The following is a 13,251-nucleotide window of genomic DNA, read 5'->3' on the forward strand; positions in this document are numbered from 1 at the left end:
GATCTAAGCTGGTAATTAAGCTTAGAGGATTTATGCTAGGCACCCACATTTTGGACGCTAAGGTTCAGAATTGGGATTTATGCTTATGACACATGGAACCAACATGGCTACAACAATACTGCATACAACTTTTGGGCAGAGCACACAAAAGCTTTGGAATCCTTACAGTTTGGAGGGATTTTATTGAGGGGAGGGTTTCACTTGTTAAAAATGAATTTTAAGTAAATACAAAAATGTTCTTTCAGGGTTAGTTAAATATCTCTGCTCCTGTGTATTTTCTTTTTATGGGCATCTAGGTAAGAAAGAGGCACTACAACTACCAAGATGAAAGAGCTTTATGTAAGCTCAAAAGCTTGTCTCTCTCACCAACAGAAGTTGGTCCAATAAAAGATGTTATCTCACCCACTTTGTGTGGTTTCAACTGAGAGAGACAGTTATGAAATAATTGCAGATGATGAAACCTCCATTAGGCAGTTGAATTTTTCTTTCATACCTGCTTTATAATGACTACGTGAAAAGCATCGGTTGTGCTTTGTTCTCATTTTGGTGGACATTTGTTCAAGAAATAACACTTCTGATTGAATTTCCCAATTACATATTTTTACTAATTAATTATAGTGGATCTTTTTCATATTCAGTTAGTTGATTTCTACTTTATGCTTGTAAACATTTTATAATGAATCATAATATTTCTATCTTTCCATTGTACGTGTCTCTGAGGAGTAAGGGAATTTTTAAGGATTTGGGGATTTTTTTGGTCAATGATAATTGTTATATCATGATGATTGAGGGTTGTATCATTCCTCCTACTTCAAGGAGCTTGGGAGGAACTGATCTATGGGAGAGGAATGCTGCCTCTGTGATATCGTCCTTGTCCCTCAACCTGCAGAAGGTCTTTCATAGATGCATCATGGGAACTGGGCTTTGTAGACGGTGAGTGGATAGCAAAATGGCTGCTCTACTATGCAGTATTGTGCATCACCACATCTGCTGGATGAACTAGCTTATTGCTGGGTGCTGATGCCCTATGATAACGGTGCTTAAAAAAAGTCAGTGTAAAGTAAAAATAACTTACAATGACTGGGTTATAGGCCACGATACATTTTAGAAAAGGGACTGAGTGTACGGAAAGGAAAATTAAAATCCATATATAAATACTAAAAAACAGTAAAAAGGAAAAGTCTCTAGTTTTTTTTACAAACATCAAAAGGGAAGAATGAATGAAAAACAAACAAAAAAAACCCACCACCAAATTCCTTATATGTAGTCAGTGCTGATGCTGCTGGCTTTAAATAATGCTAGTAAGATTTTTGCATGTGCTTGCTGAACTACAGAGAGTGTCTGTCTCAGAGCCTGGGTGCCACCAGTTCTTTCAGGCACAGGCCTTTGAGCAGTAGTGCTACTGTTTTCTGAGACAGAAGATTGTTCCAAGTAAAGCACAGTACAGCAAGTCAGTCTGTGGGTTACAAAGGACTAGTGAGATCAATGTCCTCAGGAAAAGCTGCAGCTTCCAAATATTGAAAAGATGGAATAATGATTCCTGATTGCTACTGAAAACTTAATTTTCATAATTAAGTCATGGACTAAAATCAGCTCCTAATTTCCCATCCTTTTGCCTTCGTCCATAGATAGGGTCATCACCACCAAATAAACTATTTCCATCCCCCCTAAGAAAAATATCTCTATCGTATCCATGTGGACCTTCAACAGGCTATCTCTTGTCCACATCTTAATCATCTGTGACTGAGTGAGACAGCAATGTAGAGTAGGCCTTCACATATTGTTGACACTGAGATCTTACTACCCTATCACTTCTAGTGACTTCACTCACACCAACGTCTATAAATCTGACCGTGGGGAACTTCATAGGAGAAAGTATTTGGGGCTGATTAGAAATTACCCAGCAGCACCAGCTAAAAAATACCTGTCTAAAATGAACAAAGCCAACCAGCCACTGTTTTGGTCAATCTGCAGCCACACCAGACAAACTAGTTGAAACTATAGTAGGGACAGAATTGTCAGACACATAGATGAACATGATTTGTTGGGGAAGATTCAACATGGTTTTTGTAAAGGGAAATCATGTCTCATCAATCTAAGTGCCTACTTAGCGGTCTTTCTTCGAATAGTTGTAAATAGTTACCCAGTAATGTTAATTAGTTGACTAGTACTTAGCTTCTGATCTTCCCTGATTCCCTTTCCCCTGGCCCAGGGCATGCCTCGGTTCCAGGGCTTTAAGCCCTTTGAGACATGCCTGAAGCCTATGCCACCTGGCAATCTGCACCACTCCTGCCTCAAGTGCCTCGGAGAGGGTCATCAGGCGGATAGATGCAAGACTTTCTGGGGCTTTAAGCCCAGAACAAAGAAGGAGAGAGATTCTCTCCTGAAGCTCCTCCTAATAGAATCTGCACTTTGCCCACAGTCAGCACTGGCAGCCTCAGTGTGCAGCGCGCTGGCCTCAGTGCGGGAACCCTCAGCACAGAGGGAAGGACTCAGTAAGGACCATCAGCACTGCTCCTCAGCCCCAAGGCCCAGCTCCACCTTGCGGTACTGTTCACAATCGCTGGTGCAGCATAAGAAGGCAGCGGCAGACAGGAGCCACTCGCTGGCATGGCACACCAGTGGGTGTGTCCTGTGTTGGGACACCCCAGACCTGGCCTGTAAGTCCCACAGCTGTTGACTCCGGCCATCACAGGGGGGCCATCGAGTCTGGTGCAGGTGTACTTTCTGGTGCTGGAGGACTTGGAGAAGCCCTCGATCTTCCCTCCACACTGGACACCTTTGAAGCAGCACGGTATCTGATCGCCATGACTACTCAATCCCCAGGCCCATGCCCCGACACCTACCACGGCACCGACATCGATGATGCCAACAATGATGGCACCAATGTTGGCAGCACCAATGGTGGCACCGCCCACCATCAGACATAGGGGCAAGCCCACGATGATGGGTCATGACCTATCCTCGCCACGGCACCGATCTCCAGAATTGTCAGGTTCTCCTCCGCCTTGGTCTGCATCTGAGTACTTCTCTGAGTCGGAGGTGGAATCCTACGTCTCCTGGCAGAGCCAGTACCTCTCTAGATCCCGGCACCACTTGAGAAGTGATGCATCCCAACCAGCGCCAATGGTGTCATGGCCTCCCCAGTGGCAGGGGCCGGTTCAGTGGCCCTTCTGGACCCTATGGGCCTACCATCAGGCCTAGGGGCCAGGCTCAAGGATGACTTTGGTGACCTTGGGACACCGCAGGACCCCATCAGCCACATCGGTCTCAAGGGATCCAGGAGTGCAGACTGCGTCCCGAAAGGAAGACCTAGGGCAATCAGACCCTCAGGTGGGAGCTGTTGCCCCACCCTCAGTGCAAGGAAAGACACCTATAGCAGATGCACCTGAAACTATCCTGGTGACCACCAGGGAACCGGAAGGGCAAGAGGACCCCATCCCTCCCAGGCATCTTCCTCCTCCTCGCCCAATGAGGCAGTGGCAGGGACGACTACCTCTCTGCCATCAATGGACACCAGGGCCCATCAGGACCTCCTTCGCCAAGTGGCACAAAACTGTAACACACATGCTGAGGAGGTCACAGAGGATTCAGACTCAATGATTGATATCCTGGCTTCTGAGGGGCCCTCTAGGGTGGCCCTTCCTCTTATTAAGACTATTGTAAATACAGCTAAGGTGCTCTGGCAGCCTCTATGCCACTAACAGCTAGAGGGGTAGAAGGCCAATAATTTGTTCCACAGAAGGGGTCTGAGGCACCTCTTCACCCATACCCAGCTGGGCACATTGGTGGTGGATGCTACCAGTCACAAGGAGCAGCAAGGACAGTCGGGTCCCACTCCCATCCAAGGAAGCCAAGAAACTGGACCTCTTCGGTCACAAGGTGTATTCGACCGGGGGGGCTCCAGCTTCACATCTCCAATCAGCATGTGGTGCTTAGCCGGTATGCTTACAACTCTTGGGCCTCCATGTCCAAGTTCCAGGAGTTGTTGTCCATGGACTCCTGTTTGGAGTTCACCACGATAGTCGAGGAGGACAAGGTCATGGCCCAGACCTCCCTCCGAGCAGGCCTGGACTTTGCGGACTTGGCTACGTGGACTATGGCCACTGCAATTACTATGCACAGAAGCTCATGGCTTCGGGTGTCGGGCCTTCCAGTGGAGGTCCAGAATACCATCCATAACCTCCCCTTCGACTGTGTTGGTCTTTTTGCAGGACAGACTGACTCATGGCTGCACAGTGTGAAGGATTCTAGGGCAACCCTTGAGTCCCTGGGAATCCACACCCCTGTTCCGCAGAGGAAGCCCTTCAAGACCCTGCCTCCCCAGTGCCTCTACTCGGGGAGCACGAGGCAGGACTTCAATAGAAAATGGGGCAGGAACAATAGGAGGAGGCCATCGAGACCCTCGTCCGACCAGGGCTATGGTTTGTCCAAACAGCCTCCTGGCCCTAACCCTAATTTTTGAAGATGCGCCCAAGAATGGAGCACTGGTCTATCTCCCAGATCCTTCTCCCCCGTTTTGCGAACCGTCTGTCCCTCTTCTACCATGCCAGGGCCCAGATTACCTCAGATTGCTAGGTACTGAGCATGGTAGAGGTGGGATATTCTATCCAATTCTGTTTCCTCCCATCCCCCTTCCCCATGCCTCTTCAGGGACCTGTCTCACAAGAACCCCTTTTACAGGAGGAGGTGCAATTGCTCCTCGCTTTTGGAGCAATAGAGGAGGTTCCTCAGGAGTTCAGGGGGTTCTACTCTCTATACTTCCTCATCCCCAAGGCCAAGGGCAGGCTCAGACCTATCCTCGATCTGCAAGACATCAACATATTCATAAAGAAAGCAAAGTTTTGCATGGTCTCCCTGGCCTCCATCATTCCTTCCCTGGATCCAGGGGACTGGTACGCCACCCTCGACTTGAAGGACGTGTTCTTCCACATTTCCATCGTCCTGGTGAACAGATGATTTCTCTAGTTTGTGGTTAACGCCCAGCACTACCAGTTTACGGTACTTCTGTTCGGGCTCTCTTCGGACCCTCAGGTATTCACAAAGTGCATGGGCATCGTGGCGGCCTTCCTCCGTAAATGTTGGGTCCAAGTCTTCCCATACCTAGATGACTGGCTCATCAAGGCCAGGTCGCAAGCACAAGTGGAGGAGCACCTGGCCCTCACTCATGCCATCTTTCTCAGGTTTGGCCTCATGCTGAATTTGCCCAGTCCACACTGACCCCAGTGCAGAAGATAAAATTCATTGGGGCTCTCCTGGACTCCACACAAGCCAGGGCATCCCTGCCTGAGGCCCGCTTTCAAGCTCTCAGGGACAATATCAAGAACGTTTGCTGATTCCCCACAACCACTGCCAGAAACTGCATAAAACTGCTGGGGCATATGGTGGTCTGCACTTATGTGGTCCAGCATGCCAGGTTGTCTTTGTTCCCTACAAATGTGGCTGGCACAGGTGTACAAGCCCAGTCAGGATTCTCTAGACATAATAGTCACACTCCCCCCTCAGATTCTGGAGTCCCTTGGTTGGTGGTTGCAGGCTCAGGTGGTCTGCGGGGGAGTACCCTTTGTTAAACTGCAGCCCTCGCTAGAGCTATTCACGGACGTCTCAGCACTCAGATGGGGAGCACACTTGGGCACTGTCAGGCCAGAGGGCATGTCGTCACCGGCAGAACTATCGCTGCATATCAACATCAGAGAGTTGAGGGTGGTCCATCTGGCATGCCAGGCATTCCAAGCTCATCTTCAAAGCAACTGTATGTCGGTACTGATGGACAACGCCACAGTGATGTTTTATATAAACAATCAGGGTGGTGCTCGCTTCTCTCCCCTGTGCCAGGAAGCCCTCAATCTGTGGGACTTCTGCGTTGCCCATTCCATCCACCCAGAGGCGTCATTATCTGCCCGGAGCTCAGAATGAGCTAGGCGACTGGCTCAGCCACTCATTCAATGGGCACGAATGATCCCTGAGAGTAGATATCACCCTGGACATCTTCTGGAGGTGTGGTTTTCCCCACTTGGACCTATTCATTATACGGAGCAACAGGAAGTGTCAGCACTTCTGCTTCTTCCTGAACCTCAGCCCAGTTTCATCACGGACGTGTTTCACCTGTCATGAGCGAGTTACCTGCTCTATGCGTTTCCGCCCTTCCCTCTCATACACAAGCTCCTCCTCAAAGTCTGCCTGGGCAGGGCCTCATTGATCCTCATAGCACCGTGACCTCGCCAACACTGGTTCACCACACTTTGGGCCTATCAGTGGACAGGCCTGTAGCCCTTCCCCTGTTCCCAGACCTCATCACACAAGACCACGGCAGTTATGACATCCCAACCTGGAGTCCCTCCATCTCACAGTGTGAAAGCTCCATGGTTAAACCAGTCTGAACTTCAATGCTGCGACTCAGTTCAGGACATCCTTCTCAGAAGCAGGAAGTCCTTTACTTGAGCCACTTACCTTGCCACGTGGAAGCAGTTCTCAATTTGGTCTATGCAGAAGGGTATTCCTGCACCATAAGCCTTGATCCCATTTATTTTGGACTACCTGCTTGACTTGAAATGGCAGGGGTTGGCAACCTCTTCCATCAGGTTTCACTTGGCCAGCATCTCTGCCTTTCACCCAGGAGTGGAGGGTAGGTCAGTCTTTGGAAACTCAATGGTAGGCCGCTTCCTCTAGGGGCTGCATAGACTGTATCCTCAGGTGAGGCAACCTCTTCCTCCTTGGGACGTCAGTCTAGTCCTCACCAGGTTTATGAGCCCCCCCTTTGAGCCCATGGCAACGTTCCTTGCCCTGCCTGTCTTGGAAGGTAGCTTTCCTCCTGGCCATCACCTCAGCTAGAAGAGTCCGAACTCAAGGCACTGACATCTGAGTCCCCTTACACTGTCTTTATAAAGACAAGGTGCAACTACACCCACGCCTTGCGTTTCTTCCTAAGATAGTCTTTCAGTGCCATATAAATTAAGACATTTTCCTACCTGTGTTTTTTCCCAAGACTCATACCAATAACAGAGATTGCATGCTTCATTCCTTGGACATGAGACGTGCCCTGGCTTTTTATATCTAGTGCACAAAGCCGTTACCCCACAGCTCTTCAGTGCTGTCGCAGAGAGGATGAAAGGACTTCCCATCTGTTCCCAACGCATATCATCCTGGATCATGTCATGCATCAGGACTTGCTATGACTTGGCCAAGATTCTGGCCCCAACATTGACAGTGCACTCTACAAGCATCATCTGCCACATTCCTAGCTCAAGGGCCAATTCAGGATGTATGCAGTGCAGCCACATGGTCCTCTATCCATACCTTCACCTTGCATTATGCAATTTCACAACAGTCCAGGGATGACGCAGAGCTTGACAGGGCAGTGCTGCAATCTGCGACCAGATGAACTCCAACTCCTCCTCCTCCAAGAGTACTGCTTGGGAGTCACCTATTTGGAATGGACATGAGGAAACACTCGAAGAAGGAAAAACGGTTTCCTACCTCTTGTAACCGTTCTTCGAGATGTGTTGTTCATGCCCATTCCAAATACCACCCTCTGTCGGAATATTCTGGCAAGAAGGAACTGAGCAGGCAGCGGGTCGGCAAGGACCTTTATAGACCGCCATAAAGGCACTACTCCAGGGGGCTTCACAGCTGACCTGATGGGTGCTGCTAGCGGAAAAACCTTCCAACAATCATGCACATGGCGTGCACACACCTAATTGGAATGGACATGAGCAACACATCTCGAAGAAGAACAGTTACTATTTTTTCTGTTCATTCCCTCTGGGGCACCTGGCATTGGCCGCTGTTGGAAGACAGGATACTGGGATAGATGGACCTTTGGTCTGACCCTGTATGGCCATTCTTATGTTTTTGGGTTTTTTTAAGATTATTCTTAGAAAATTTACACTCATCCAAAGGGACTGAAGTAGACACTTTTCCAGCACCCCTCACCTATCTCTCTTTTAGGAAAAACAGATTAGCTCTTGGGATATAAAACAAGTTTTGCAAAACTGTGCTCCATAATAGACAGTTACTTGAATTTCCATTGGACAGCTCCATTTTCAAAGGTAGTTGTGACCTCACAGAATGATGCTTTTACTTTTTGAGGGTGGCAGGGTTCATTATAGAGAGCAAGTACAGAAGCTGGCCAGCTGGTACAGCTTTGGGGAAGCTGAAATAAAGAAATGACTGCTGAATGTACTCTTTGCCATTGGTTGGGGCACATAGTGCAAAAAAAAAAATAAAGAATTATCTAATGTAAAAAATCTTTGTTTTTTCTTTAAAATGATAAATGAGATGTTTACATCAGCTCTCCAAGCCAAAAATTGCACCAGCTCCTGCCGCCAGCGAACAGATCGGGGGTTTCTGAGCTGTTCTAATCATTTCACTCCCATTCACCTCTGTTCTTGTGAGTTGGCAAAGTCAAAATACCCATTATTTGATGTCAGGGAGCAGGAGCTTTTAAAGTTCAACTAGGGCCCTACCATTCATGTGTCCTGTCCTCTAAAAAAAAGAATCTGGCAGAGAGAGGAGTGGGGAATTGCACATATATCCCAATAAAGCATGCTCAAACATAAGACCAAAACTTTCAAGAAGGTTATATGCCCTTTCATTTCATGTAATAAATTTATCATGAGCTTTTGCTTTATCAAAATCTCAGATTGTATGAAGTTGTAGCTATGTAACAATACCATCAGTAACATATATAGTAATGCCATTAGTTTGTCATTATAAGAACATTTATATTTCAAAGGTTAGATTACATAAAACATTCTGAACCCTAAATGTCACGTAGTTTTTCTTGTGTTACCAGCTTGTTTCATGGACAGAATCAAATCATTGGCTATCTCAGTATAAACGTCTGGCAGCAGATGGCAGTAAATGCATGAAGACAGTCATTCAGTATGGTGAATAAATTATGTTCAACATTATTTGTTTCAGAAAGGTTTACTATCTACTTTTCTTCTCATATTGATCTTAATGTTATTCTTGAATCTCAGCATAATCCAGGCTCAGTATTGAATATTAGAAATATGAGTGGTTATGCTAACAACATACTGGTATTGAACAGTCTATTCTCTGGAAGTTTAGCATTTATAATTGTAACCCCTCAAAATGTAACCCTTCTGCCAAGTGGAGCCAGCAGCAACAAGGGCGGGGTTCAGTATGTAGAGGTTCCATTTCAACAATACACACCACCACCCCCTGGATGCCTCTGAGAGGCAATACTTCCCCTCTCACAAGCTCAGAGTCTGAGTGTAGCAAAACCTTTTAATAAAAGGAGGGAAGTAACTCAGCATTAATTTGGGAAAACACCACAACTAGGGTTCATAAACACAAACCATGAGCAAAAGACCCACCCTCAAGTAAGTTGGACAGTGTCCTTTTTCCCTCAGAATCTTAAGTCCAGGAACCCAAAAGTCCGTTTAACATGCCTGTCTCTTCTCTATACCCCACTCACAGTTGCTGTCCCTGACCAGTGCAGCCCCAGAGTTCAGAGGTTCATCCGCAGAGTTCCCCTCCCACCCTGTGTGTGTATGTAGGGGTGGGGGGAGCGTAGGAGGTACCTTACACACTCCACTACTCAGGCACTCACTCGTTGCCTCAACGGCTGATTGCCACACCTCTGTGGGGCTCTGCTCTGGCCCTCTCCGCCAGCCTCCCTGCTGGCCACTTGTAATGCTGAGAAACCCCGGTCATCGGTGGACAGGATCAAATCTGGGGCCTCTGGAGCTTAGTGCATGAACCTCTACCACATGAGCTAAAAGCTACCTGCCTGTTAGCTAAGGCTGTAGAGCAGATTAATTTTATCTAAGTGGTCTCAGTGCCACTAGATGGAACACAACACCACACCCAGAAGGTGTGTGGGTTACATAATGATAGCTCCCATTATAGATCTAGTTATATCAGGGCTTTTATTACAATCTGTTTTTAGTTCATAATCCATGAAAATTTCAGGTCAGATATCTTTTTTTTTTGTCTTTTAAGTTTGAGTAATATGTACTTTGCTGTGTTTGCGTTCTAGAAAGGTACACACTGTACTTCTCATTTTAAATAAATTCAATTTTTTCTCACTGCTTAAAAATAATCTGAACTCCACAATTTGAAATGCCCGAAAAGGCTATGTGACAGACCCAAACCAGTGTGGTACAGGAGTCTGGTCGAGGGCAAATATACTGGTCACTGGATGAGTAGTCTTCTGTTCCCTGAGTGACCAGAGCAGGGGCTGCACTAGAGTAATCAGGAACCTGCTAGAACCAATTAAGGCAGACAGGCTGATTAGATCACCTGCAGCCAATCAAGGCAGGCTAATCAGGGCACCTGGGTTTAAAAAGGAGCTCACTCCAGTCAGGGAGAGGGGAGCCAGAGGAGAGGAATTGCATGTGAGGATCTGGGTGCAAGGAGCTGAGAGTGAGAGGCTGTGCTGCTGGAGGACCAAGGAGTACAAGCATTATCAGACACCAGGAGGAAGGTCCTGTGGTGAGGATAAAGGTGTTTGGAGGAGGGAATGGGGAAGTAGCCCAGGGAGTTGTAGCTGTCATGCAGCTGTTACAGGAGGCAGTATAGACAGCTGCAATCCAGAGGGCCCTGGGCTGGAACCCGGAGTAGAGGGCGGGCCTGGGTTCCCCCCCAAACCTCCCAACTCCTGATCCAACACTGGAGAAGTTGACCCAGACTGTGGGGAAGATCACTGAGGTGAGCAAAATCTACCAATAAGTGCAGGACCCACCAAGGTAGAGGATGAACTTTGTCACAGCTAATATAAAATCTGTTATACATGTGCATTTTATTAATGTTGGAAACTAGTATATTATATAGTATTATCAGTAGTGAACATCACAAGTAATATCAATGTAGAAAATGTTTAATGTAAAAAACATTGCCTATAGACAGTTCAGTGCAGAAATGAATTCTGTATTGAAATCCTTCTGCTTCATGCAAAGCTTGCTGAACAGATAAACTAAACCAGTGGTCCCCAACCTTTTTGTGACTAGTAGCACATTTATGTTTTCAGAAGAGTGTGGTGCGTGCCAACAATTTTTCAAGGCTTATTTTGTATTTGTACATTAAATAATAAAAAATCATATTTAATATTACATAATATATGAATCAAGAGAGAAGCAGGAGAGAAGCTGTGAGGACAGAGAACAACAGTGCCCGCAGCCCCGGAGTACTCTGTCCCCAGCAGGCGCAGGGCCGCAGCTTCTCTCCCCTGCTGGGCACTAGGCGGGTGCACATAAATGCCCCAGTGGGTGCCACGGCACCCACGGGCACCACATGGGGGACCACTGAATTAAACAGATTGAGTTCCTGAAGTCTCTCACTGGGAGACCTTGTCTCCTATCCTAGAATAAATTTTGTGACTCTTCTGCACCCTCTCCAATTTTCAGCATCATTTAAAAAATGTGAACACCAGAACTAGATACAGTATTCCAGTAGGGGTCTCACTAATAGCATATGCAGAGGTAAAATCACCTCCCTAACTCCTATTTGCTATTCTCTTGTGTATACATCCAAGGACTGTGTTAGCCCTTTTTGTCACAGCATTGCCATGGGAGCTCATGTTCAGATGCTTGTCCACTATGAGTCCTAAATTCTTTTTCTGAGTTGATACTTTCCAGGACTCAGCCCCCCATTCTGTAGACCTGGCCTGCATTCCTTGTTTCTAGATGTCTAACTTTACATTTGGCTGTATTAAAACACATTTTGTCTGAATGAGCCCAGCTTACCAAACTATCCAGATTGCTCTGTATGACTGTCCTGTTTTGTGTGTACAAGACTGTTGAAATTAAAAGCTGTTACTCGCCTTTTTGTAACTGTTGTTCTTCAAGGTATGTTGCTCGCATCTATTCCAGTTAGGTATGTGCGCTAGCTGCGTGCACGGCTGTCAGAAACTTTTCCCTAGCAGCATCTGTCGGGCTGGCCGTGGAGCTCCCTGGAGTGGCGCCGGTATGGCGCTCTATATGTGACCCTGCCAGCCCGACCCCCCCTTCACTTCCTCCTTGCTGGCTACTCCGACAGAGGGGATGGTGCGGGGGAATGGAATAGATATGAGTAGCACATCTTGAAGAACAACAGTTACAAAAAGGTGAGTAACCGTTTTTAATTCTTTGAGTGCTTGCTCATATCCAGGGCCGGTGCAACCTATTAGGCGACCTAGGCGGTTGCCTAGGGCACTAGGATTTAGGGGGGCAGCATTTTCTTCAGCGGCGATCGCAGCGGCCAGATCTTCGGCCCACCGCCGGCATTTAGGCGGAGGGAGCTGGGGCAGAAAGGCACGGGGAGGGCCGCCTGCAGCAAGTAAGGGGCGGGGGGGGCAGTACGCAGGGGAACTCCCTGCCCCCGCTCACCCCTGCTCCACCTCCCCGAGCACGCTGTCGCTGCTTCACTTCTCCCATCTCCCAGGCTTGTGGCGCCTAAGTTGATTGGTGCCGCAAGCCTGGGAGATGGGAGAAGTGAAGCAGCGACGGCATGCTTGGGGAGGAGGCGGAGCAGGGGTGAGCTGGGGCAGGGAGCTGCCGCATGGCTCCCCGGGACGGGGGCAGGAGGACCTGCCACAAGGGGTGGGCTTCAGAGTGGAGGGGGGTTGGGGAGCTGCCGCAGGGCTTGGGGAGGGGGTGGAGCAGAGGTGAGCTGGGGTGAGGAGCTGCCACACGGCTGCCTCGGGGGAGGGTGCCTCAGGGCAGAGGGTGAGGGATTCATGATGCAGGAGGGGGCTCAGGGCAGAGATGAGGGCTGTGAGGAGGCTCAGGGTGTTGGAAAGGCTCAGAGCAGCCTGCCTTGCCATTTCTTGGGGGCAGAATCCCTCCACTCCAGCAGCAGGAGCAGGCAGGGGACAGGCGCATGCTGCTTTTTGTCAGGCAGGGACAGGACATGCAGGGGCCAAGACCCAATCCAGACAGGGCCAGGGGAAGAGACCCAGCTCCAAACATTGCTGGAGCAGGGCCCCTCCTCCTGAATATTCCTAGAGCCCAAGCACCACAAACATATATAACCCACCACCTATGACCACAAGCCAACACAAGGTCCCACTGAGATATGAACTCAGATTACAGGATTCAGAGTCCTGAGTGCTGCCCATTACACCATGGGACCAGCTTAGGCTGCCCTCTCTGCACATCGGTGACCCTCATGGGGCTGGCTTGTGCAAGGGTAAGGGGCCTCTTTGGCCCTTTACTAAACTTAGGTGTGGTGTTGTGGTGCGGGGTGGTTGTAGTTCCCGCAAATGAGAAGGGGAAGGATAATGGGAATCAAGTACCCTGAGACTCG

At 48.3% G+C, this 13,251-nt stretch overlaps 1 non-coding gene across 1 annotated transcript; it reads right to left on the bottom strand.

Annotated features, from left to right (window-relative positions):
• Positions 1 to 13,005: 13,005 nt before the first annotated feature.
• Positions 13,006 to 13,077, bottom strand: TRNAQ-CUG (transfer RNA glutamine (anticodon CUG)). The gene has a single exon. It is a non-coding gene; the product is annotated as a tRNA-Gln (tRNA).
• Between the last annotated feature and the right edge of the window lie 174 nt (positions 13,078 to 13,251).

Source organism: Chelonoidis abingdonii, chromosome 2, assembly GCF_003597395.2.
Source record: "Chelonoidis abingdonii isolate Lonesome George chromosome 2, CheloAbing_2.0, whole genome shotgun sequence".
Taxonomy (NCBI): domain Eukaryota; kingdom Metazoa; phylum Chordata; order Testudines; family Testudinidae; genus Chelonoidis; species Chelonoidis abingdonii.